Source organism: Bufo bufo, chromosome 11 (assembly GCF_905171765.1).
Source record: "Bufo bufo chromosome 11, aBufBuf1.1, whole genome shotgun sequence".
Taxonomy (NCBI): domain Eukaryota; kingdom Metazoa; phylum Chordata; class Amphibia; order Anura; family Bufonidae; genus Bufo; species Bufo bufo.
In genome coordinates, this window is record NC_053399.1 from 14592461 (window position 1) to 14619850 (window position 27390).

General features: G+C 47.2%; 1 protein-coding gene across 4 annotated transcripts in view; it reads left to right on the plus strand.

Moving 5' to 3' along the window:
- Positions 1–27390, plus strand: part of TRAF3 (TNF receptor associated factor 3) — a 130429-nt gene that overhangs the window by 55341 nt on the left and 47698 nt on the right. Inside the window, exon 1 of one of the 4 annotated variants that reach the window (XM_040411942.1) lies at positions 8152–8312. The exons of 2 other annotated variants lie outside the window; for them this stretch is intronic. The gene's annotated coding sequence lies outside the window, so the exon portion shown is untranslated. Of the gene's footprint in view, positions 1–8151; positions 8313–26282; positions 26483–27390 lie in introns of those variants that run through there. One more of the 4 variants, XM_040411943.1, reaches the window with a different exon arrangement.

Genomic DNA, 27390 nt, shown 5'->3' on the forward strand with positions numbered 1-27390 from the left:
ATCCGCTCGCATACCCTGAGCATCGGTCACGCCGGCCGTCGGCTCCACGAAGCAGCGTTATATATCACTCACTCCCGTATCAGAACGTTCCGACGTAGAGGAAAACGCCGTCCGCTCACACAGGGGTCTATTCATTAGCTGCAATCAGTAAGCGGAGGTCCAGCTGCAGGATCAGGGGACGGAAGCCGAAACCTATAGGCGATTAATACGCCGCGGCTTTCCCTGTACAAATAGTCGATAGCGGTGGGCACGGGATGCAATGTTCCACATGGCGGAGCGCAAATCCCTCACAGCCGATCCTGATGCACGTTCTCCTGGTAATTACAATTAGCGAGGCAGTGAAGGTGGACATGCTTATGTGACTTTCAGTCATGTCTAGGAATCCGCTGCAGAATAAACTCGTCTTCTTTACTGCGCCAAACTCAGGCAAGACAAGATAAGCAGATACTCAGACATGTGCACTGTATAACAAGTTATGATTTCAATGGTTAATTCTAACCTAGAAGGGAATCACTGGCTTGCTGCGCTCCAGCAGGTCCTGGCTTGAGAGAGGGCGGGGGATGGTCGACACCTACAGGCCCATACTGGTACTGCAGTCCAGGTGCAGGGCTCCTCTGCTCAGGCACAGTGGCTAGGTACTAAGGCAGGAGTATAAAAAATATTTAAATAAAATTTGGAATATGTTCAAGGATCAATATAAAGAGGGCTTCAAGGAGGGGGGCTGGCCACGTCACTTTGCGCACGCAGCCGGGCCGCCCGTAAGCCCATACGGTCAGTCAGGGGGTTGGTTCGGGCGCAGTCACAATAATCCGGTGGTTAGCTAGGGAGCGGTGGCATGAGTGAAGTGTCGCCCAGCTGGCGTGCGCTCACTCACACGTCTGTCCTTGGTTATTCAGGTTCACAGGTGGTGGGCTAACTTACGATACTGTGGGGTTCGTGGCTGTCATGGCCGCCAGGTGAGTCAGGGGTGGTGCATGCGGGGGCCAACCCCCTCTTTTCTCCTGCATAGGCTTGGGGGACGGGGGATGGTGGACTATTATGTCCAGGCCTCTGGCGCATCTCTTACAGGGTGGCGCCTACAGTCGTGGCCTTTGGTGGGGGGGAAAAGAAAAAAAATAAAAAAATTATAATAATGGTATAGATAGGAATGTTGCTTTGCCAGGTCTGTCACGACTACAGACTCCTTATAAAGCCCTGCCAACGACTGCAGGCATCAGTCTGTCACGACTACAGACCCGCTCTAAAGCCCTGCCACGACTGCAGGCATCAGTCTGTCACGACTACAGACTCGTTATAAAGTCCTGCCACGACTGCAGGCATCAGTCTGTCACGACTACAGACCCGCTCTAAAGCCCTGCCACGACTGCAGGCACAAATCCGTTACGACTGCAGACTCATTATTAAGACCGGCCACGACTGCAGGCATTGGTCTCATGTCAACAGACTCACGAGGTAATACTACCACGTCTACAGGCGATGGTCCGTTACCGCTACTCTCGATGTAGGGTCCCCTCACGACTATAGGGGCTAGTCGGTCACATCCACAGGACTCGGTCGCACTCCCGTTAACTACAGGCACTGGGTGGGCATCTACGGGTAGTTGCGTCACGACTACGCACGTGGGTCAGCCACGGCCTGGGAGGTCAGCCTTCACGGTCACAGGTAGGTCCAGTTAGGCTTCAGTCTCCCAGCGGGTTCCAGTCACAATAACCAGCCCCTAGGTGAGGGGGGGCACTCCCGCACCGGCGCACAATGCCAGGGAGCTGTGCGGCTCCTCACGCGGCACACGGTTCAAACCAGCGGGGGCCGGGGCCCACGGTAAAGGAAGGGCTCCCTCTGATCCGGTGCACATTGCCAGGGAGTGGCGCTGCTCCCCACGCGGTACGAGTGTCCAGCCGGCGGTGGGTCGGCCCTAGCTGAGGGGGGGGGCTCCCCCGCACTGGTGCATTCTGCCAGGGAGCAGCGTGAGCTCCCCACGCGGCTGGGGGGTAAGGCTCCTTATCTTCAAGAAAGTCTGGCACGGGCCACCGTGCCGTTAGGTAGGCAGGGATCAGGGGAAGGAGTACTAGGCTCGGTCAGAGGGAGCAGATCATAGGCGGTGGCTGGCTTCCTGCTGCCGGCCGTACATAAGGTTCCAAGGGGGTTATTTAGGCACAGGATGTTAGTTAGTCCGTGCAGGTGATCTGCGTTATACCATGCTCTTCATGCTCGTACTCAGAGCTGTGCCCATACGGGAGCTGCTTAAGTGGTTGATAGTGAAAAAAAATAAAATAAATAATATATACATTTTTGAGTCTCTCACGCATGGCTTCTCCGTTTTAGGTTTACACATATGACTCCGCCATTAGAATCTCTCACGCATGGCTGCTCCGTTTTAGGTTACACATATGACTCCGCCATTAGTCTCTCACGCATGGCTTCTCCGTTTAGGTTCACACATATGTCTCTGCCATTAGAGTCTCACGCATGGCTTCCCCGTTTTAGTTTTACACATATGACTCCGCCATTAGTCTCTCACGCATGGCTTCTCCGTTTTAGGTTACACATATGACTCCGCCATCTGAGTCTCTCACGCATGGCTTCTCTGTTTTAGTTTTACACATATGACTCCGCCATTAGTCTCTCACGCATGGCTCCGCCATTAGTCTCTCACGCATGGCTTCTCCGCTTTAGGTTTACACACAGGACTCCGCCATTAGAGTCTCTCACGCATGGAGATTAAAAAAATAAATTAAAAAAAAATAAAAATAAAAAAATTTTCCTCACCAGGCCCAGCTGCGCTGGGACTAGTCTCCCATCTCACCATAGCTAAGAGACTGATGGCCAATTCCTTGGCCAGTAATACTCTGAGGGCTTACAAGACAGCTTGGCACCTGTTTCAGAGATATGAGAACACCTTCCCGGCCGCTGGCCGGGGACCTATCACTCACCTATTGGGCTTTGTCTGGGTTTTTGCCACTCTCAATTAAACCTGTCCTATAGCATTGTTAACTATACATGGCAGGTATTCAGCACCATTGGTGCAGGCTACATCCGGACCTACCGTCACTCTTCTCCGCCCACCCAATCAAAGCGGCGTTGAAGGGTTTGCGCAAAATGTCTGTTGTGAAACGACATGGGCGTCAGCCATTTACCGGTAGCTTGTACAGGCCGTGACAGGCAAACTGCAGGGGCAAACCGTTCGGGCCACAGGTTAGCGCTCTGGTAGAAACAGCCTTGTACCTGGCCTTCCATGGATTCCTCAGGTCAGGCGAGCTCATGGGCACCAATACGCTGGCTGGGTGCCTGCGGAAAGGTCAGCTCATCCGGCGCGGGTCCATCTATGTCCTCACCTTGGCCTCGTCCAAGACGTCACGGCCGGGGCAACCAGTGGCGGTCAGATACTTTTCCACGGACAGCAGATGGTGTCCGGTGCAGGCCTTGGAGGCTTGGCTGCGTAGTATTTAGTCCAAGCGGCATGTTCTCCCATACTCGAACTAGGCAATGCCCGGCTAACCACCGCGGCCTTTCTTACGTACATTCAGGTTAGTTGACAGGTCCAGGGGTCGGTCCTCGCTGGATCACAGGACATTCCTTCTGCATGGGCGCGGCAGCGGCGGCGTCCATGCATAAGGTGCCAGTACATGTCATCAAACAGTTGGGTCGTCGCAGTTTCCGCGTGTTCCATGCGTAATATCCGGATCCTTATACGAAATATCATTGGCTTTCGAGTTTTGGTCTGTAGTTTCTGTTATCAAGTTTTCTAACTCCTATGCATGGTTCTTTTGGCCCCTTAGGCTACCCTTCGATAAGCAGTTCCGGCATAACTCTGCTGCTTCTAGGTGGGGGGGGTGGAGTATAGGCTTGGGTAGGGTACCCTCTCAGCATGAGCCGATCCGAGCACAAGTGGTAGGCAATTAAGAGTGCCGCATTTGTGTGAGGGGAGGCGGGGCGTTCACTATTTAAACCTGGCCCTCCTCCCCCCACTTGTCGGTTCGAACGATTTCAACCCCCCCCAGGAGCCCTCCCTTCTTTCAGGTCTCATCATTGGGGTAGCCCCCTTTAGGCTACCCTTCGATAAGCAGTTCCGCCATAACTCTGCTGCTTCTAGGTTTGGGGGGTGGAGTATAGGCTTAGGTAGGGTACCCCTCTCAGCATGAGCCGATCCGAGCACAAATTAGTGTAAGTGCACATGCAGTGTCCCACTCCGTGTTGAAGTGGGTCCCTTAGATCTCATGTATGTCATTTTATGCCATTGTATTTTCTATGTATATTATGGCTCATGCAAACAATATATTTTCTTTCCGCTTCCGTTCCGTTTTTTTTTGCCGACCGTATGCGGTACCATTCACTTCAATGGGTCCGCAAAAACAACGGAAGGTACTCCGTGTGCATTCCGTTTCCACATTTCCGTTCTGCAAAAAAGTAGTGCATGTCCTATTATTGTCCGCAAATCCTGGTCCGAGGCCCCATTCAAGTCATGGGGTCCGCAAAAATACGGAACGTACACGGGACACATCCGTATGTCATCCATATTTTGCGGATCCATACTGTAGAAATGCTATTCCCAGCCCACATTGCTCATGTGTTTGGTGATTAATAAGTTACTGTTTTCGTTTCCGATCCGCAAAAAACGGATCGCATACGGAAACCATACGGATATGTTTTCTAGAATAACGGAACGGAAGAGGACTTAAATCAGAAAAAAAAACTCAGATACGGAACAACAGATCCGTGAAAAACGGACCGCAAAACAACGGTCGTGTGCATGAGCCCTTAAGCTGCAAATTCATGCCAGCCATTAGGGAGACCGCCCTGTGGGCCATTATTATATTCAGTATCTGGAGGCTAGAGTGTGGACATAGTGAGGACAGCTAGAAAGGAACCCTCTCATACCAGCCAAAGGAAAATCTCAATGCACCTATTGTCAAGCCTGTTACTAGGATTGCAGCTAAACCAATCGTGTCTGCATCATATGGGTTGTCACCCTCGCCATGTAAATGTACTGACTACCTCAAGGCAACTGATTAAGTAAAAGGTTCCGTTTACAACCATTGACTGCTCATCCTTTCTACCACCTTCCTTTGCATCTAATGGTGCTGGCGTCACGAACACCAGGGACCCTGCCTCCACGGCACCTTAAACCATTCCACCAAGGGCACCCCAAACCACCATCTGGCGGGAGTCCCTGGACAACAGAGTGTGCCTCGAAGGAACTGGTGCTGTCCTTCCATTCACTGCACACTGGCCCGGGGAGCTCTACAGAACAGTGAGTAAACAACTACTACCCCCATTGGCCCACCAACACTCACATATTGCCCCTGCGGCCTGGTCGCTGCACACATACATTACAGGACAGCCCCTATACACAGGGATCTGCTGCAGCCTTTGGCTTGCATTGCTCTTGCACACTCACAGATTGCACTGTATACATTAATATAAGTGCATACACATTAAAGGGCAGCCCCTATATACACAACTTTCCAGTAGTCTTCTAGGACATTGCTTGCATTGCTCTTGCACACTTACAGGTTGCACTGTATACATCAGTGTAAGTGCACATACATTACAGGACAGCCCCCATACACAGGGATCTGCAGCATCCTCTGGCTTGCACTGCTCTTGCACACTCACAGGTTGCACTGTATACACTGCTATAGGTGCACATACATTACAGAACAGCCCCCATACACAGGGATCTGCAGCAGCCTCTGGCTTGCACTGCTCTCGCACACTCACAGGTTGCACTGTATACACTGCTATAGGTGCACATACATTACAGGACAGCCCCTATACACAGGGATCTGCAGCAGCCTCTGGCTTGCACTGCTCTTGCACACTCACAGGTTGCACTGTATACACTGCTATAAGTGCACATACAGTGCCTTGCAAAAGTATTTACCCCCCCTTGACTTATTTCGTGTTTTGTTATATTACAGCCTTAAGTTCAATGTTTTGTTAATTAGTGAAATGATGTCACCTGTGTGCAATCTCAGTGTCACATGATCTGTCATTACATATACACACCTTTTTTGAAAGGCCCCAGAGGCTGCAACAACTAAGCAAGAGGAATCACTAACAAAACACTGCCATGAAGACCAGGGAACTCTCCAAACAAGTAAGGGACAATGTTGTTGAGAAGTCAGGGTTAGGTTATAAAAAAATATCCAAATCTTTGCTGATCCCCAGGAGCTCCATCAAATCTATCATAACCAAATAGAAAGAACATGGCACAATGGCAAACCTGCCAAGAGACGGCCGCCCATCAAAACTCATGCACCGGGCAAGGAGGGCATTAATCAGAGAGGCAGCACAGAGACCTGAGGTGACCCTGGAGGAGCTGCAGAGTTCCACTGCAGAGACTGCAGTATCTGTACATAGGACGACAATAAGCCGCACGCTCCATAGAGTTGAGGCTTTATGCAGAGCTGCCAGAAGAAAGCCATTACTTTCAGCTAAAAACTAAAAGGACACGTTGTGAGTTTGTGAAAAGACATGTGGGAGACTCCGAAAATGTGTGGAGGAAGGTGTTCTGGTCTGAGGAGACTAAAATGGAACTTTTCGGACATCAAAGAAAACGCTATGTTTGGCGCAAACCCAACACATCACATCACCCAAAGAACACCATCCCCACAGTGAGACATGGTGGTGCAGCATCATACTGGGGGGATGGGACTGGGAAACTGGTCAGAGTGGAGGGAAAAGATGGATGGTGCTAAATACAGGGATATTCTTCAGCAGAACCTGCACCACTCTGTGCGTGATCTGAGGCTCGGACGGAGGTTCACCTTCCAGCAGGACAATGACCCCAAACACACGGCTAAAGCAACACTTGGGTGGTTTTAAGGGGGAAACTTGTAAATGTGTTGGAATGGCCGAGTCACAGCCCAGATCTCAAACCAAGCTAGAAAAAGGTGTGTGGTCAGACTTAGAGGGACCTTTCATCAGTTTTGACATAGGCTAATTATGGTATTACCTTGTAGGGTGGGCGCCCACTGATGCATTGGTGTTTTTTTTTTTTTAAAAAAAGCCCCCTCCCCCCATTTGATCCTCCTTGGGCCCCTTGATGATTTGGTGCGCTGTATTATAATGAGCAGGTAAAGCCCGTAACGGGAAGCAGACGCAGTCTTCTGCTGTGGGCGTTTCCATCTCCCTGGCTGTGAGCGCGATCCAAACAATAGTGAAAACTCAGATCTGAAAAAGCTGTTATGCAGACGGATCCGCACTGAACGGATTACCATCGTTTGCATTTATAGGTGCGAGATCCGTCTGTGCAGATACCAGACAGATCCGCACCTAACGCAGGTGTGAAAGTGCCTTAGCCTGCTCTCCCTGGAAGACATTGGCACCAGGAGAGGTGTGGAGTGGGCTCGGCCTGCATGTTGATACCTGCATTCCCTGGATTTAATGGAGGACATTTTTGGCACCAAGATGACAAAAAATTAAGGAAGGGCCCAGCATGTACAGGACAGCCCCCATACACAGGGATCTGCAGCAGCCTCTGGCTTGCACTGCTCTCGCACACTCACAGGTTGCACTGTATACACTGCTATAAGTGCACATACATTACAGGACAGCCCCTATACACAGGGATCTGCAGCAGCCTCTGGCTTGCACTGCTCTTGCACACTCACAGGTTGCACTGTATACACTGCTATAAGTGCACATACATTACAGGACAGCCCCCATACACAGGGATCTGCAGCAGCCTCTGGCTTGCACTGCTCTTGCACACTCACAGGTTGCACTGTATACACTGCTATAAGTGCACATACATTACAGGACAGCCCCCATACACAGGGATCTGCAGCAGCCTCTGGCTTGCACTGCTCTTGCACACTCACAGGTTGCACTGTATACACTGCTATAAGTGCACATACATTACAGGACAGCCCCTATACACAGGGATCTGCAGCAGCCTCTGGCTTGCACTGCTCTTGCACACTCACAGGTTGCACTGTATACACTGCTATAAGTGCACATACATTACAGGACAGCCCCCATACACAGGGATCTGCAGCAGCCTCTGGCTTGCACTGCTCTCGCACACTCACAGCAGCAGGCCAGGGGATTTCCATGCTGAGCAGAGGAAGTAGCTAAAGGGACTTTCCAGCTTGAAGCGCGTAGAGAGGGAGCGAGAAAAAGATAAAAAAAAAAAAAGTGGGCGGCGCAGTAGAGGGCAGCAGAGGGCGCTGGGTAAGGGGCTTTTTCTGTACCTCATGCGCCCATCTGATTCACCCTTCAATGTCCGGCTTTTTAGATTTGCTTTGAGCAGAGACAGAGGCGGCTGTGAGTGCCGGGCGTGCACCTACCTCCACACTGCGGGAACCACAGTAAGTAGCCTCTGCCCCTGCCCTTCCACCCCCCGGGGGGCACCCCGTGTTATCCCCCTTGTATCCTGAGGATCCCCGATCGGATACAATGTAGCACTGTGTGCTCCTGTGGGAGGACCATGGCCTTAAAGGGACAGTGCTCCTGAGCACGAGTCTCCGGGATGGGGTTTGGGTATTTTGAAGGGCCTGGGAAACTAGTTGAGTGCCTGACCTCTGGTGGGTTAGTGTGGGTGTGGGGGGCGTCTACATTGTCCTGTGCCATGCTCTGCAGTTGTGGTGGGCAAGGGGTTAAAAGGTCCTGCATGGTTGATGCTGCACTGACAGGCTATAGGTATGAACAGTGTGATGGCTGCTGCTGCTTTACCATGTGTATGTATATTTACATAGGGGGTGTATACAGAGATATACCTGCTTACTACACACATTACACATCTATCTATAATTATATATTGTCCTATCTATATATATATATATATATATATATATATATATACATACATACTCATGGGTAGCTAAATATGCTTCATATATATATACACACACTTGTGTAGCTAAATATATTTTCATACGCCTACACACCCACCTAAATGCACATTGTCCTGAAATATACATTCCAACACTGGCAATGACTCTGACGTGTGTGTGTGTGTGTGTGTGTATGTATGTATGTATGTATGTATGTGTGTATATATATATATATATATATATATATAATATGACCGATTTTTACATATACACATAAATCCATTCATACTCCTCCTCATCCTCCCATCTACGTATATTCCTACACATATATAAATAGAGAGGTTGTGTAACAGATCATTGCTGTTTTGTGCTCGATGATGGCCTCCTTCCTGACTCATGCTGGATGGACTGGTTTTCTTAAAGTTCCATAAAATTCTCCTTTGTATGAAAAACTTCTATTTAAAAAAATATATATATATATAATTGTCTATTCATTGCATATAACTTCCGGGGGTGGTGGGTGGGCTGTGGATACATACAGATCTCGGTGTACTATTGCTTTTCAGTGCATGTTATTTATTTTGTTGCGAGGGCTTGTTTTGTAAATATTGTACCCTTTTGCATTGTTGTATTGTTATACATTGTTGCAGCCTCTGAGCTGGCACAGTGCTGCTGTTCTCACATGGCCTCATGAGTTCCTGAGGTCATTTGGTATGGGATGGAAGCGTGTCAGCTGTGCGGTGTCACTGCCCGGCCCCCCATGACTTCGCTCCAGACGTCATGTTCCGACCATGTGAGGTAACTCTGTGAGCACACGTTACTACTGCTCTTGTGCAATTCTTACTGCCTGCCTTGTGTCAGTTTTTAGTAATCTCCTCCGTCAGTGCAGGAGAACGTTTCCTTGTCCTGAGTCATTGAGAAACCTTTTATCCGGATGTTTCTCTTTTGATCTTTGGGAATTTTTGCCTGGTATTATAAAATCTATGTTTCGGGGTGAGCAGTGCGTCGTAAGCTCCTATCACATGACTTCTGTCTGGGAAGTTGTTTGGGTCACTATGGGGGGAAATATTTTGCGACTGCCTTTTAAGCAATTCCCTACCTGACAGGGCTGGCATAGGACGATCTAGATTAGCCTGTCAACAGATAATATTGTGCCCTACGAGTATCTATGAGAGTGATGACCCGTCAGATGTTATGGGGGTCTCTGACATGGGGCGGACTAGGAACTTAAAGTGGCCCTGGAAATAATACTAAAAGTGGCCCCATTTTGTAGTTGGGTCCAAATTGATGGAAGGCAGGGCCAGCAGTACCATATTGTGACACATTATACCTCCCCAACAGAGCCAAATACTGCAGTCCATCACAAAATACTGCCAGCAGCACATCCCCCAATAGCTTCCACTGGCCGGCCATGAGGAGGGCCCAGATGGCCCCCTGGGCATCAGCCCACCGGGAAATTTCCCTGTAAGTCTATGGCCAATCCGCCCCTGGTCCTTGGCTATATAAAAGGGCCACACGTCACATTGAGCCAGGGCTGGGACCTTGACTCTCATATTGGTGGTGTGTTTCCTTTGTCTATGGTCAGTCAATAAAGACGTCTACGCGTTGCCTTCCTCTGAGGGCCTGGCACAGGTTTGGCATCCCTGGTCTCTTATGCCCGTGCCTCATCAATAGATGCTGGTCTCTGGGCTCATGCACATAGCCCTATACAGATCCCATACTGTACCTCTGTGGGCCTCTAATTTTTGCATACCATATTTTGGAGGTTTTCTCTCCTAGAAGAATCACTTCTATTGGAAGATGTGGTATCTTGCGCCTTCCTAATATCCAACTGCAGGGACTCAGCATGCCGCCATACAGTGCAATGCACGCAGCTTTCCTTGCGCATGAGCTGGCCGTACAAATGAGAACTGCTGGCCTAATGCTCGTCCTGACCCTGCATACACATGCATTAATGCAGCTTAAAATTAGAATTTTGTGAAAAGGTTCAATATTCTAAGCTCAAAGTGTCAGCTAATTAATCCATACCCCCTGAGCAAAGGGGACCTCAAAATTGAGACTTTGCGGTTTTCATAAGCTGTAAGCCATAATCATCCAAATTATAACAAATAAAAGGCTTGGAATATCTCGCTTTGCCTGTAATGAGTCTCATGTGTTAGTTTCACCTTTTAAAGGGTTTCTGTCACCCCACAAAACTCATTATTTTTTTTTGGATAGTTAGATTCCTCATAGCGCGATATAGGAGAATATAATAGTCTTACTTACTTTCATGCGGCCGATTCTTTATAAAACGAACTTTTATAATATGTAAATGAGGGCTCTACCAGCAAGTAGGGCGTCTACTTGCTGGTAGCTGCTGCAGAAATCCGCCCCCTCGCCGTGTTGATTGACAGGGCCAGCCGTGATCTCCTCCTCCGGCCGGCCCTGTCAGTAATTCAAAAATCGCGCGCCTCTGGTCATTCGGCGCAGGCGCTCTGAGATGAGGAGGCTCGTCTCCTCAGCACTCCCTCAGTGCGCCTGCGCCGATGACGTCTTCTCTTTCGGTGATGTCATCGGCGCAGGCGCACTGAGGGAGTGCTGAGGAGACGAGCCTCCTCATCTCAGAGCGCCTGCGCCGAATGACCAGAGGCGCGCGATTTTTGAATTACTGACAGGGCCGGCCGGAGGAGGAGATCACGGCTGGCCCTGTCAATCAACACAGCGAAGGGGCGGTTTTCTGCTGCGGCTACCAGCAAGTAGACGCCCTACTTGCTGGTAGAGCCCTCATTTACATATTATAAAACTTCGTTTTATAAAGAATCGGCCGCATGAAAGTAAGTAAGACTATTATATTCTCCTATATCGCACTATAAGGAATATAACTATCCAAAAAAAAAAAAATGAGTTTTGTGGGGTGACAGAAACCCTTTAAGTTGCATTACTGAAATAAATGAACTTTGCACGATATTCTCATTTTTCGAGTTTCCCCTGTATGTAGATAGTTATGTCTCCGGGTGACTTCCTTTTGTAATATCCTGAAGAAATGATCAGATGAGGAAGGAATGGGTTAATGGTAAATGTGTACAATTTCTGCTTCTGGATCCTGGATTTCCAGGAAGCCATCCTGTTTTACAGTCGGGGAACTCCACCTCTCCTCATCTTCTCAGGAGTTATAGAAACATTGATAGGGTCGACTCCTGACCAGTTTGATCAATGAAGGTGGTTGGTTGTACAGGATTGAAAAACGTTGCTGATTTCTTACAAAAAACAGCGCCGCACCGTCTTGTAGGTTTGGGGCGATGTTGAATTGAGGAGAATGGAGCGCTGCATTCTCTCCAAACAGCTGATCGATGCGGGTGCCGAGGGCTGGACCACCATCGATCTGATATTCATGACTAGTGATTAGTGTTGAGCGAACTTGTGTTTTAAGTTCGGCGTCTAAAGTTCTGGTTCGGGTTGTTGAAGTATCCCGTTATGGATTCCGCTACCACGGACCATAACGGACTTTAGAATCCATAACGGGATACTTCTATAACCCGAACCCGAACTTTAGACGCTGAACTTAAAACACAAGTTCGTTCAACACTACTAGTGATGAGCGAACTTGTGTTTTCAAGTTCGACGTACGAGTCAAAGAATCCCGTTATGGATTCGGCTACCACGGACTTCTATGGCGGCATGCACCACGGAAGCCTATAAGAGGCATTGCATATTGCATTGTGTCATAATAGAAGTCTATGCTGGCCATGGCCGTGGTGCATGCCGTCATAGAATTCAGTCACGGTCCGTGGTAGCGGGATTCTTTGATAATCCAAATGCCGGACTTGAAAACACAAGTTCTCTCATCACTATTGATGATGACCCATCCTGAGGATAGGCCTTCAGAATGGGAAACCAGACGACCCCTTTAAAGTGACACCTATTTTAGGGCTGACCATGTATTATTTATATATTTTTTTTTCTGTAATTGGTACCGGGCACTGCTGCTGATGTTCTCTGATATGTTAGATGAAATTTAAAGGTGCAGTTTCCGCTTTAAGCTTGAAGGTACACGGCAACCCTGGTCGCAGCCAGGATCGCAGAGCAGTGGTGACCCCATAGAAATTAAAGACATCGCTGCGCCAGTCGCAAGAAATCCAGAAGTGTTGGACCAGTGTCTCCTTGTAACCGTACCCTTAATGCATTATAGAATACATTGTAGCAGATAGTTGCAAGGGGGCAGCTTTGGATGAAAAAAAGAACGCCTGGAAAATGTATCGCCCTTGAGCTGAGAACTCCTCCTGTAGTGATCGTTAGTACCAAGGCAGAACCTCCTTTCATCACTGAACACAATCAGAATTTGCTGGAACGCCTACTTCTTTCCTGCATGGTGCAGAGAGGCACAGGAATGGGGCTCCATTAGTTCCCATGGCCGTTCCCATCTGGTATTCACGGAGGGAACATTGACCCGCTTTCGGTATGTCCAGTCCTATTGCCTTTTTTGACTCGGGAGACGTGGTATTCCAACAAGATAACGCCGCCACACACTGCCGGCACCACACAACCTGCTCTTCGGGGTCTCGGCAGCTCCCCTGGATAGCTCGATCACCAGATCTCTCCCCCGTGGATAATGTCTGGGACTGGATGGGGCGAGGGATCTCCGTTCACAGCAGCCGACAACCACCTTGTCTGAACTACAACTCCAAGGTGTAAGAGCTTGTAATGACCACGGGAGGATCTCCAGCGTCTGTATGACTGCTACCTAGTATTAATGTGACCTCAACGTATGCCCTGCTAATAACCCAAAATATAGGGGCACCACCTTGGTTGTGTGATCATTGATCCAGCACCTCTAGCCGCTTATACTTCGCCAATCTTCGCTCAATCGCATTACGTTTTCCGGGCTTCGTCCACTGGTGTATTTACTACTATAAAAGCTGGACTTGGGGCATCTAAATTTGAGGGTTTGGGTCTGGAGTGAGCCCTTATTTTCTACTTGGGGAAGGGCATTTGCATTTCATTTACTGGAAGCCTCATTGCTGAAAAGCTTGTCTTTTGCCAGTTATTTGGCAGCTGCCCGTGATGCCTCCTGTGATTTCTCCTGGGTTGGGGCTGGGGTGGCACAGGGTGATTTATGGCACTCGCTGCTGATACTGACCACGCTGCTGACAGTAAAGTTTTACTTACTTTTTATTGTATGCTCTAGGGCTGGGATCACTGTGTTGCAATGGACATGTGCCTTGGAGAAATATTCGGGGATTTTCATTAAAGGGCCAGTAGCTCTTAAACAGGAAGCGTACTGTCAACAGTAAGCAGGGTGTAGATTTCAGTGGAAAATGTGGAAATCGCCTTCTTTGGTAAGCAGACGTGACCCGGGTGCTGTTATCAGTCGGTTGTTGGGGGTCCATTCTAACAAAAAACTAATTATTGTATCTGTATGGATTTAGGATCATTGTCGGTGCTTATTAACCCTAAGGCCCCTTTCACACGGGCGAGTTTTCCCGCACGGGTGCAATGCTTGAGTTGAACGCATTGCACCCGCACTGAATCCGGACCCATTCATTTCTATGGGGCTGTGCACACGAGCGGTGATTTTCACGCATCACTTGTGCGTTGCGTGAAAATCGCAGCAAGCTCTATATTCTGCCTGAATATGGCTGCGTGAAAATTGCAAGCAAGTGCGGATGCGGTGCGATTTTCACGCATGCTTGCTAGGATGAAAGTCTATTCACTATATTATTTTCACTTTTATAACATGGTTATAAGGGAAAATAATAGCATTCTTTAATACAGAAGGCTTAGTAGAAGGTCAATTGAGGGTTAAAAAATGAAATAATTAACTCACCTCCTCCAATTGATCGCATAGCTGCCGGTCTCCTGTTCTTTCTTCAGGACCTGTCAAAGGACCTGTGGTGATGTCACCACGGTGATGGATCATGTGATGTATCATGTGATGAGCACAGTGATGTCACCACAGGTCCTTTGACAGGTCCTGAAGAAAGAACAGGAGACCGGCAGCTACGCGATCAATTGAAGGAGGCGAGTTCATTATTTTTATTTTTTTTTAACCCTCAATTGACCTTCTACTAAGCCTTCTGTATTAAAGAATGCTATTATTTTCCCTTATAACCATGTTATAAGGGAAAATATATTTTTTTACAGAATACTGAACCCAAACCCGAACTTCTGTGAAGAAGTCCGGGTTCGGGTCTGGGTACCAAACATGCAGATTTTTCTCACGCGCGTGCAAAACGCATTAAAACGCTTTGCACTTGCGGTGAAAAATCGCGCATTTTCCTGCAACGCCCGTGTGAAACCAGCCTAAAGGAGAATACTTCTGTAATGTCCATGTAACATACTGCGTCCTTGTAAATACAGATGCAAGAGGTACCCATAGATTTCTAGGGGTCATACACATGGCCTGTATGGAAGCACACGGGGTCCCTAGCAGTATAGAGCCATAGGCGCTCCGTGTGCTGCCATATGGCGATACCATACAATAATGTACTTCTATTATTAGATTTATTTTTTATTTTTTTATTTTTACGAGCAGGGGTAATCAGGAAAGTCATCCCTGCAGTCTCTCAGCAGACATTGGCTGCTCTACGACATCTTGTGCCTGCGCTACCATAGGCAGTGTACAGGCTCCTCTATCGGTCCCCGCAACGCCGCGGCTGCTTCTCCCCTTGCGCAGATGAAAACACCCGGTGTCTGGGGGGAGCAGCCAATGGCAGACGAGGACGAGCCTTCCTAGCTTCACCCCGCGATACTAGGGATGCTCGTCCCCGTGCCTGCCTGCCATTGGCTGCTTTCCCCCCCCCCAACACCGGATGTTTTCATCTGCGCAAGGGAAGAAGCTGCAGGACCAGGAGCGGCACAGGAAGCCAGGTAAGTATATTCATTTCTGAGGGGCCTGGCATATGGGGGGCATTTAATAGTCTTGATAACCCCTTTAAGGGAAGTCAGCTCTTGCACAGAATGCGGCTTTCTCTTCAAACAGCTGATCGGCGGCCCCGCCAATCTCATATTGATGACCTATCCTGAGGAGAGGTCATCAATAAAAAATCCTGGAAAACCCATTTAATGTCTCTATGTCCTTATAGAATTGAACTAAGTGAACAATTCCTTTAAGGCTTCCAACTCATATTAATCTGTATTTCCTGCAATTTTATTTCGGATCTGCTCTGCCACTGGTGCCAAATTTTTTAATATTTTTTTTTATCCAGTCCAGGGAATGCAAACTAGAGCATGGATCCCATGGTCCGGTCTTGATGATCAGAAACTCTTGATGTTTCCATGGAAAATAGGGGCAAATTTTTGTCTGCCACGTCCACCACTTCCAATTTTGGGAGTTTCTTCTTCCCATTCACTATGTTGCCCGATCCTTGATCTGACCGACCTTCGTGGACCAAGTCCCATTTTCTTCTTCTCCTCTCAGGAGAGCTGTACCGTCAACACGTGCCCAAGTAGTTTCAGACTTGATCTTATCACTTGGTGACATCTTGTAGACTCGGGGCTTAGATCGTATGAGTCAGTGCAATTCCATTGGAGTGGGCAGTGTTTGACTACTCAGAGTATTTTCGCTTGTGAGTAGAGAAGGCCTGGATCTATGTGAAGAAAGTGGGCTGCAGCCAAATTTTTGAGCTCAGAAAGACGTAGGTGGCGGGTGAATAGTCTCTACACACAATTTTATTTTTTTAAGGTCACACGGAAAAGCCTCTTCCCTAACCTTTTTACTTATATAATCCTTGTCATACAAAAAAAACCAGTACCCCTTCCTGTTTCACATTCTTAAGAGTTCAGTAAACTTTAGTAAAGACGGACACCCAAATAGATCAATAGGTAAATGGGAATGACTGGGGATGTACAGTGATGAGCACTTTTATCTAAGGATGAGCGAACTTCTGTTTTCAAGTTCGACGTACAAGGTTCGGGTTATCTAAGAATTCCGTTACCACGGACCATAACTTATAATGATGGAGACCTTTGGAGGATTGAAATCAACATCTACGTCAATACTTACACCCTAATGGGTCTAAATAGTGGGAGACATACAGTGGATATAAAAAGTCTACACGCCCCTGTTAAAATGTCAGGTTTCTGTGATGTCAAAAAATGAGACAAAGATAAATAATTTCAGAACTTTTTCCACCTTTAATGTGACCTATAAACTGTACAACTTAATTGAAAAACAAACTGAAATCTTTTAGGTGGAGGGAAGAAAACAAAAAAAACTAAAATAATGTGGTTGCATAAGTGTTCACACCCTCTTAGGGTGTCAGGAGTCAGCATACACCGGCCATCATGTAAAGTGCCTCTGATTAACCCCAGATAAAGTTCAACTGCTCTAGTTGGTCTTTCCTGACATTTTCTTCGCATCTTCGCAAAAGCCATGGTCCACAGAGAGCTTCCAAAGCATCAGAGGGATCTCATTGTTAGAAGGTATCAGTCAGGAGAAGGGGACAAAAGAATGTCCAAGGCATTAGATCTACCATGGAACACAGTGAAGACCGTCATCATCAAGTGGAGGAAATATGGCCCAACAGTGACATCACCAAGAACTGGACGTCCCTCCAAAACTGATGAAAAGACGAGAAGAAAACTGATCTGGGAGGTGACCAAGAGGCCTACAGCAACATTAAAGGAGATGCAGGAATATCTGGCAAGTCCTGGCCGTGTGGTCCATGTGACAACAATCTCCCGTATTCTTCATATGTCTGGGCTATGGGGTAGAGTGGCAAGACGAAAGCCTTTTCTTACCAAGAAAAACATCCAAGCCAGGCTACATTTAGCAAAAACACATCTGAAGTCTCCCAAAAGCATGTGGGAAAAGGTGTTATGTTCTGATGAAACCAAGGTTGAACCTTTTGGCCATAATTTCAAAAGATATGTTTGGCGCAAAAACAACACTGCACATCACCAGAAGAACCAAATCCCCACAGTGAAGCATGGCGGTGGCAGCATCATGCCAAGGGGCTGTTCTTCTTCAGCTGGAACTGGGGCCTTAGTTAAGCTAGAGGGAAATCTGAACAGTTCCAGATACCAGTCAATATTGGCAGAAAACCTTCAGGCTTCTGCTAGAAAGCTGAACATGAAGAGGAACTTCATCTTTCAGCATGACAACGACCCAAAGCATACATCCAAATCAACCAAGAAATGGCTTCACCAGAAGAAGATTAAAGTTTTGGAATGGCCCAGCCAGAGCCCAGACCTGAATCCGATTGACAATCTGTGGGGTGATCTGAAGAGGGCTGTGCCCAGGAGATGCCCTCACAATCTGACAGATTTGGAGTGTTTTTGCAAAGAAGAGTGGGCAAATCCTGCCAAGTCAAAATGTGCCATGCTGATACCCAAAAAGACTGAGTGCTGTAATAACATCAAAAGATGCTTCAACACAGTATTAGTTTAAGGGTGTGCACACTTATGCTACCATATTATTATTTTGTTTTTGTTTTGTTTTCTTCCCTCCACCTAAAAGATTTCTGTTTGTTTTTCCATTGAGTTGTACAGTTTATAGGTCACATTAAAGGTGGAAAAAGTTCTGAAATGATTTATCTTTGTCTCATTTTTTGACATCACAGAAACCTGACATTTTAACAGGGCCGTGTAGACTTTTTATATCCACTGTAAGTGAACATTGATGTGGATTTGGAACCAAACAAGGCCTGTGACAACAATGTACGGCCCCCTCCAAGCTGGAGGGGACATGTAGTCATTGGGTTCATTCCAGTGGCGTAGGGATCGCCATAGCAACCATAGCAGTGGCTATGGGGCCCTACGCCACTGGGGGCCCGTCCGGACCGCATAAATTTTTTTTTTTTTTTTTTTTTTTTTTTTTTTACACACTAAGGCACTGGCAGCCAGGCCCGCCCGCCCGCCTGGTGTAGTGGGCGGGGCGTGGGCGGGCGGTCCGCGGCTCGGGCCTGGCTGGGGATTGGGAAGCCAAGGAGTAGTCAGGTCATGTGCTCCGCCTCCTTGTCTCCCGACGTCACTCACCTCTCCCGACGTCACTCGCCTGCTCCGCCTGCTTCTAAAGTGGGAGGAGCATGTGCGTGCGGCGTGACGGAGTGAGTGACGTCACGCTGCCGCCCGCTGCCTATTTTGAATGTGAAGAGCGGGAGCCTGCCTGCCCACCCGTGCCCAGTGTGCCTAACTGCCCATGCCCAGTAGGCCAGAAGTGAATGGATTCTTTTCTGCACTGCCAGCAGTCTGCCACAGTAAAAAGAAAAAGTCTGGAGTGGAGAGGAGTCCTGACTGTCCCCGACTCCCCAGTAAGTTAGTGAAGTGTCAAGTGATAGATAAGGATTATTAGATAGTAGTATACATACTAGTACATACTTTGCACAAGTTTATTATTTACAACTTAAAGGGAACCTGTCACCAAAGAAATCGCTTATTAAGCTGTTAAAAATATTAACAGCTTAATAAGCGATTTTTTTGGTGACAGGTTCCCTTTAAGTTGTAAATAATAAACTTGTGCAAAGTATGTACTAGTATGTAGTACCTTATAGTGCTGCATAGTAGTTTCCTAATGCACTTTTTCTTCGTTTAGCCGCATTTAGCCTCCTTGAGAAATCAATGTTTTATTCAGTCGCTGCCCCGTGCTTCAAGTCAGGTTTGAAGTCAAGGGGGCAGCGGCCTAGGTGTCTCCAATGCTGCTCTCCACGCCTCCCGCCGCCTTTATTGACAAGCCGGATCTCAGTGCCGGGACCGCGCTCCCAGCCCGCATGCGCAGTAAAGGGCTGCTGTAGCCTGTAGCGCGATCCCGGCTCCGGCTCGTACACTCAGCCGGCTTCAGTTTCGCTACTGCGCATGCGCCCGGCATCTTCTGTAACTGCGCTAGTATGTAAGGCTGGCGGGTGCATGCGTAGCCGGGATCGCGCTACAGGCTACAGCAGCCCTTTATTGCGCATGCGGGCTGGGAGCGCGGTCCCGGGACTGAGATCCGGTGTGTCAATAAAGGCGGCGGGAGGCGGGGAGAGCAGCATTGGAGACACCTAGGCCGCTGCCCCCTTGACTTCAAACCTGACTTGAAGCACGGGGCAGCGACTGAATAAAACATTGATTTCTCAAGGAGGCTAAATGCGGCTAAACGAAGAAAAAGTGCATTAGGAAACTACTATGCAGCACTATAAGGTACTATTAACAGCTTAATAAGCGATTTTTTGGTGACAGATTCCCTTTAAGCTCACTTACATAAGGAACGCGGCGTCCGTCTTACAATAGTTGCCGGCCTCCACCCCCTGTTGGGGGTCAGTCACTGTCAGGGACACTGTTATGGGGGGGGGGGGGGGCCATACATTTTTTTTGCTATGGGGCCCATGCATTTCTAGCTACGCCCCTGGTTCATTCGGTAGTGCAGCCTCAGGCTTTGGACCTGTAACCTCAGCTGATCACAGAAGTCGGATATCTACAAACCGTTCTCATATTTGTAACGGATGCTGAAGGGTCCTTTTTTATGTGTGTACTCAGATGGGAATTCTTTAAGAGAGTTGTCGCCCCAGTCCAGCAGTCTGTGGGAAAGCTGGGTGACAACAGTGTGACACCAGAGAGCTCCTAGGGGGGGGGTTGTCACTTAGCTTTCGCAGAGCCCTGAATGATAAATCTGGCGACACATCCTTCGTCTTATTACTACTGAGCTAGGTAGATCAGGACATAGAAAAGCTGGGTGACAGCCCTAGTAGTAGTCTCCTTAAAGGGGTTCACCGGGAATTAAGAAAATAAAATACTTAAATATTACTTTAGTATAAATATATTCCCAAATACCTTTTAATAGCTATAATGGTTCATTTTGTCGAGGGAGCAATCATTAAGAGAAATAAAATGGCCGCCATCCAATAGTACACACAACGCCTGTCCTAAGCACACAGGAGGACAAGTTACTTCAGAACACTGAGGTAAAGAGCTGCCTCATCCTTCTCTCTGCTCTGCTTGTCAAGGATTATGATCCTGAATACAGCTGATAAGATCTTCAGCTGAATCTCTGTAGGAATGGAGCCCATGAGGAGACATAAAGTACAGGGAGGACAGACTGTGGTCCATCCTACTAGTACACACAAAACCTGTCCTAATTACTCAGGAGGACAGGTTAAAGAGCTGCGCCATCTTCCTCTCGTACTTGCCAGGAATTATGATCCCGAATACAGTTTAATAAGATCTTCAGCTGAATCTCTGTAGGAATGGAGTGCATGAGGAGACATAAAGTACAGAGAGGACGGACAGGACAGACTGCATACAAAAGCTGCTGCTCATTATCTACACCCCCACTGTCCTCTTTGTACTTCATGTCTCCTAATGAACTCCATTCCTACAGAGATTCAGCTGAAGATCATATTATACTGTATTCGGGATCATAATCCCTGACAAGTACTAGAGGAAGATGGCGCAGCTCTTTAACTTGTCCTCCTGTGTAAATAGGACAGGTTTTGTGTGTACTAGTAGGATGGCGGCCATTTTATTTTTCCTAGCCATTATAACTAATGAAAGGTATTCGGTAATATATTTATAATGAAGTAATATTTAAGTATTTTCATTTTCTTAATTCCCGAAAAACCCTTTAGGTGTCATTACATCCTATGTGACGGAGGCTGCTGGAGACTGGTGGAACAGATACTTTGATGATGTTTATGAGCCTGGGGGATATACTTGTCTTTGCCCAGACGGCCAATATTGAGACTGCATTATGCACCGCAATGAAGCAGAAAGCTGTCATTGTGACTGTGATGGGAAAGTCCAGACTGATGAGTATATAACATGTACCGGGTGCAAAGACTTATACCGTACCTTACGTTACAGATAAACCCCATCTAAATCATTAAACTAAATACGGTTAGACCAGAATTGGCGCATGCTTATCCTGTGCTGTAAGACGGGGAAACTGCGCATGTGCCAGGAAGACAGGGTGCATATACTGGAGGAGAGCAAGAGTGACGGAGTGACGTAGGAAGAAGGGTGTGGAGCTGCTGCAGAGCCTCATAGTACACACCTCAGCTGCTGCAGAACCTCCTAGTACACACCTCAGCTGCTGCAGAGCCTCATAGTACACACCTCGGCTGCTGCAAAACATCATAATTAGAGATGAGCTGAGGTGTCTATTACGAGGTTCTGCAGCAGCTGAGGTGTGAGCGAATTTCATATTTAGAAATTAGTTCACGCTTCGTTTACTGGTAAAAGGTGAACTGCATTATGAATTCCATTACCACGGACTATAACGCAATTCTATGACGGAATGCATAACGGAATGACTTTAAAGACATTCCGTTATTCATTCCGTCATAATAGAAGTCTATGGGCTGCAAAAACGGATCCATCCCGTTTCCGTTATGCAGGAGAGGACTCCAGCATAACGGAAACGGAACAGATCCGTTTTGCACCCCATAGACTTCTATTATAACGGAATGCCCTTAAAGGCATTCCGTTATGACTTCCGTCATAGAATTGCGTTATAGTCCGTGGTAATGGAATTCATAATGCAGTTCACCTTTTAGCAGTAAACGAAGCGTGAACTAATTTCTAAATATGAAATTCGCTCACACCTCAGCTGCTGCAGAACCTCGTTATACACACCTCAGCTGCTGCAGGACCTCATAATACACACCTCAGCTGTCGCGGAACATCACAATATATGCTTTAGGTGCAAGTTGCTATAAAGAGCGCCATATACAGTATTTAAAAAAATATAAATAAATGTCAGCACATATATCCGCACGCAGTGTATTTGGCGCTGTCTTCATTGCTCGGGGCCGGGTAACTCCAGGTTCCTGGTTTCCTCTGCCTAATGATGTAGTACTGATGGTTATCATCACTTTTTACAAGAAGCACAAATTATCTGTGAAAAGTCCGGCCATCGATAACCGTAAACGAGATATGACAGGAATGCTGCTATTCGGAGAAGTAGACCATGCACCGCCCTCTCCTGCTTGCTGACTGTCGCCAGTGACCATACACTCTGGTTTGAAGTGTTTGGGGTGACCCTCAAATCCTTTTACACCAAAGCTTTGTGAACGGTGCTGCTCCGACTTCCAGGACCCTCACCGATTCCAAAATCGAAGACCATGAGCTCCATTGGGAGCGGCGCTCCCGATTCTACCAGCAGCAGGAATAGGTCTCGCGCGCGGCTGCTTCCTGGTTATGTATAGAAAGGGTTTTTCCATTTTCATGTAAATGAAGCGTAATTGTTGTAAAATGAAAAGTTCTGCAACTTCTATGTTGTGTTTCGATTCCTCACTTGTCTCCAGATCGGTCGGCTTTTGTTTAGCGGGAACATTTTTGTTTGCATCCTGAAGCTTAAAGGGGGGTTTCCAGGGCATACATGTTGATGACCTATCATTAGGATAGATAATTAATATTAGATCCGTGTGGGGGGTGGGGTCTTACTCCCTGCACCCCCGCCGGTCATCTGCTTGGCTGGGCCATGTCATAGTATACTGGGCAGTGCGCCATTCATTGTACAGTGACTGTGCTGCAGCTCAGTCCATTCGCTGATGGAGGGGTCGATGAAGAAGCCGCAGAGCTCCCCCGAGCACCATAGCCCCTTCAAACAGCTGGTCGGCGAGAGTGCCAGGAGACAGACCCCCACGATTATGAAATTGATACCTGGAGGATTGAGGATCGTTTCTGATATCTAACTATCCCAAAACCCCTTTAAGGCTGGGTTCTGATCCATCTGAAGAACAGTCAAGAAAACGGATCCTGTATAAAAAAAAAAAAAAGACCCTGAGCGTCCATTATATCCATTATGCACATTTTGCATCTGTTTTAGCCATTTCCACCTGACATCTGTTTTTTTTTTTTTAGACGGAGAAAAAAATCCTGCGTGCAAAAAAAAAACTGATCTCAGACGGAAATGACTAAAATGGATGCAAAATGTGCATAACAGATGCTTAAAATATAGGATCCGTTTTTTTCTGTTCTTCTGACGGATCAGAAGAATGGAAACTGAAAAGGGTGATGGGAACTCTAAAAGGCTACTTTCACACTGGCGTCTGGTGCGGATCCGTCATGGATCTGCACAGACAGATCCGTTCAGATAATACAACCGTCTGCATCCGTTCAGGACGGATCCGTTTGTATTATCTTTCACATAGCCGAGACGGATCCGTCCTGGCACACAATGTAAGTCAATGGGGACGGATCCGTCTCGTTTGGCTCAGTTTCGTCAAGCGGACAGCAAAACGCTGAAAGCAGCCTCCAGAGCGGAATGGAGACAGAACGGAGCCAAACTGATGCGTTCTGAGCGGATCCTTTTCCATTCAGAATGCATTAGGGCAAAACGGATCCGTTTTGGACCGCTGAGCCCTGAACGGATCTCACAAACGGAAAGCCAAAACGCCAGTGTGAAAGTAGGCTTAAATCTGCACAGACCTGATGCATCTCAGAGCTGAGGAGTTGTTGCAACAATCGTCCGTGGACTCTGGGCTGATACATGTTATCTGCAGTGATACATTGTAGCAAACTATCAGCACTGGAGAGACCTTTTCTGCAGATGTGTTTAGGCTATGTTCACATCTCCAGTGATTTAATTTCGTTAGGCCTCCCGCACACGACCGTTTTTTCCCCCCGTTTACTGGCCGTTTTTTGCGTTCCGTATACGGTCCGTATATGGAACCATTCATTTCAATGGTTCGGCCAAAAAAACGGAATGTATTCCGTATGCATTCCGTTTCCGTATTTCCGTTTTTCCGTTCCGTTTAAAGATAGAACATGTCCTATTATTGCCCGCAAATCTCGTTCAGTGGCTCCATTCAAGTCAATGGGTCCGCAAAAAAACTGAACACATACGGAAATGCATCCATATGTCTTCCGTTTCCGTTCCGTTTTTTGCAGAACCATCTATTGAAAATGTTATGCCCAGCCCAATTTTATCTATGTAATTACTGTATACTGTATATGCCATATGGAAAAACGGACCGCAAAACACTGAAAAAGCCATATGGTCATGTGCAGGAGGTCACGCTGCCATTTTTCACTTGTCCTGTGAATGTAGCCTAAACAAGGATGCTGCTCTCCACTGACAGCAAGCAGAGAGTTTGACAACGGTGACTTATTCGAACGCACGGTCATAAAAAGACCCCTCAAATCTAATTTCGGTCGCTTTTATTTTTTTTCACATCGACCCTGCAGAAAGGGAAAGTGACGTAATGTCCTGGCCGATAGTCAGGCCTCTGCAGATTATACTTCATAATGGCTAAGAAAGAAAGACACAAAGGCGGCAGAGCGCCCGCGCTATTCTATTATTCACAGTTGGGCGTGCAAATTGCTGCAGTGTTTGGATTTTGGGGGCGAGAGGGCGGCTCTTCCAGGACTGGATGATTTCGGGGTTGTCAGGGTGATGTTCTGAAGGTATAATTGATTATAATTAACGCAAGTTAAAGCCGAGGACGGCGTCCTGGGGATTTTTTTTCCTATAAATCTCCTTTTTCTTAGAAAGACTTGGCTATTGTGGTATGAAGGAGCAAGAAGTGAAATCTAGGGAGTTGTCTTATGAGCGACTGCACAAATACTCGTTGCTTGCTGAAACGTTGTATTCTGCTGACTGGTTGAGCAGCCGTGTGGACGTTGAGTTGCAGATGGCTCCTTGTGTAGACAGCAGAGCCTAGGTGGCGGCGCGCACAGTGCCTGTGCTTCCGTATTACGGCTCTGTCGGCACTCGCGGGGCTGCGGTATGGTGCCCCGGAGATATTCTACCGTGGAGCCCAAGGCGCAATGAGAACGGCTCTATATTGAGGCATCTTCCAAGGGTCAACCTTGGACTCGTGTGGGCACAGATTGCTCAGCAAATGCAAATCGTATATTTTTCGACACGTATTTTGCCGTATGCCCATAGGTGCGGTATTGTGACCCAAGGCTTGTAGGGGAGCTGTAATACATCTATATTCATGAGGCTTCCTTCCAAGTGGGAATGCAAAGGATGTCATAAATGTGTGTAAGATGAGATTGCCCCTTTGAAAACTGCAATGACTCGTAATAGACTGATAATGCAATTCCCTAATGTGCAGCGGCGATCAGACAATGATTATGTACGAAGGAATCTGCATTAAATCCTTTGCTTGACAGTTGCCACCGGCCAGCTTTGCAGCTCCTTTTGGCCACTAGGGGAGCTGTTCTATTGGCTGTAATTTCGGGATATTTCAGCCAAACAACAGATTTGTTGGATTTGATGAACTGCTGTAGATACAAATAAAAGTTGTCATGTAGGAGGAAGACGCCCCCAGAGCGAGTGCAATTCTGCCTTTTAGCCCAAAACTGCTATTTGCATCTCCAGGCTTCTGCTGGTCACACTGTGCAAATCATCCTGGTCAGCCTCCAGCTGGGCAGTGGGCCAATCCCTGACTGTAAATACCTTATTATTGTGCAAGTTTGAAAAGAAAAAAGGATTTTACTTTCAGTTTAATACAGAAAAAAAAAAAACGTCTTTAAGTCATTGAACATTACACAGAAAAGTGTTGGAAACTTTCCGCAGGGGAAGTGCTATTTACAGGGACTCGAGGATGTCATCTGCAGTCTCTGGTGCAGGTAATCCCCTCGGCATCACATATACTACAGCAGCCGCAGGAGGAAGAGGACGTCAGTTGTGCACGCTGCAGGGGACTTGGAGGTTGTATAGGATTTCAGATGCTTGCACTTGTGGAATAACAGAAATTTGGAAAGTGGTGACTTACCCCCTGGGTGTAGGTGAAGGTTTTCTGGGATCTGGGTGAACGGATGTTCGCAGCAAATCCAAAAATGGCTGTTATATTCTGTATCTGGTGAGTAGGATTGCATGGTATATCAGCAGAATAGTGAGTGCAGCTCTGGAGTATAATACAGGATGTAACTCAGGATCAGTACAGGATAAGTAATGTATGTACATAGTGTCTCCACCAGCAGAATAGTGAGTGCAGCTCTGGAGTATAATACAGGATGTAATTCAGGATCAGTACAGAATTAGTAATGTATGTACACAGTGACTGCACCAGCAGAATAGTGAGTACAGCTCTGGAGTATAATACAGGATGTAACTCAGGATCAGTACAGGATAAGTAATGTATGTACACAGTGACTGCACCAGCAGAACAGCGAGTGCAGCTCTGGAGTATAATACAGGATGTAACTCAGGATCAGTACAGGATAAGTAATATAATGTATGTACACAGTGACTCCACCAGCAGAATAGTGAGTGCAACTCTGGAGTATAATACAGGATGTAACTCAGGATCAGTCCAGGATAAGTAATGTATGTACACGGTGACTGCACCAGCAGAATAGTGAGTGCAGCTCTGGAGTATAATACAGGATGTAACTCAGGATTAGTACAGGATAAGTAATGTATGTACACAGTGACTGCACCAGCAGAATAGTGAATGCAGCTCTGGAGTACAATACAAGATATCACACAAGACTTCTGGGACTTGTGGTTCTAGGGTTGCTTCATCCAGCCTCCATTGCTCTGCTCTTTTATCCTTGCGTTGCACTTTCATAGAATTGACTAAAGGCACATTTCTTTAGCTGACAGTGATTTTTCTCACTCGTACGGAGCCGCACAGCACATTGATGTTTCTATTAATATATCGTAGAAGAAAAAGCCCCTTTCAGATGATGGAAATTTTTTTATCAATGTTGCCTCCATGTGTAGCCGGAACCTGGTCTTGCATTGTCTTCGCAGTTTATTTTCCAG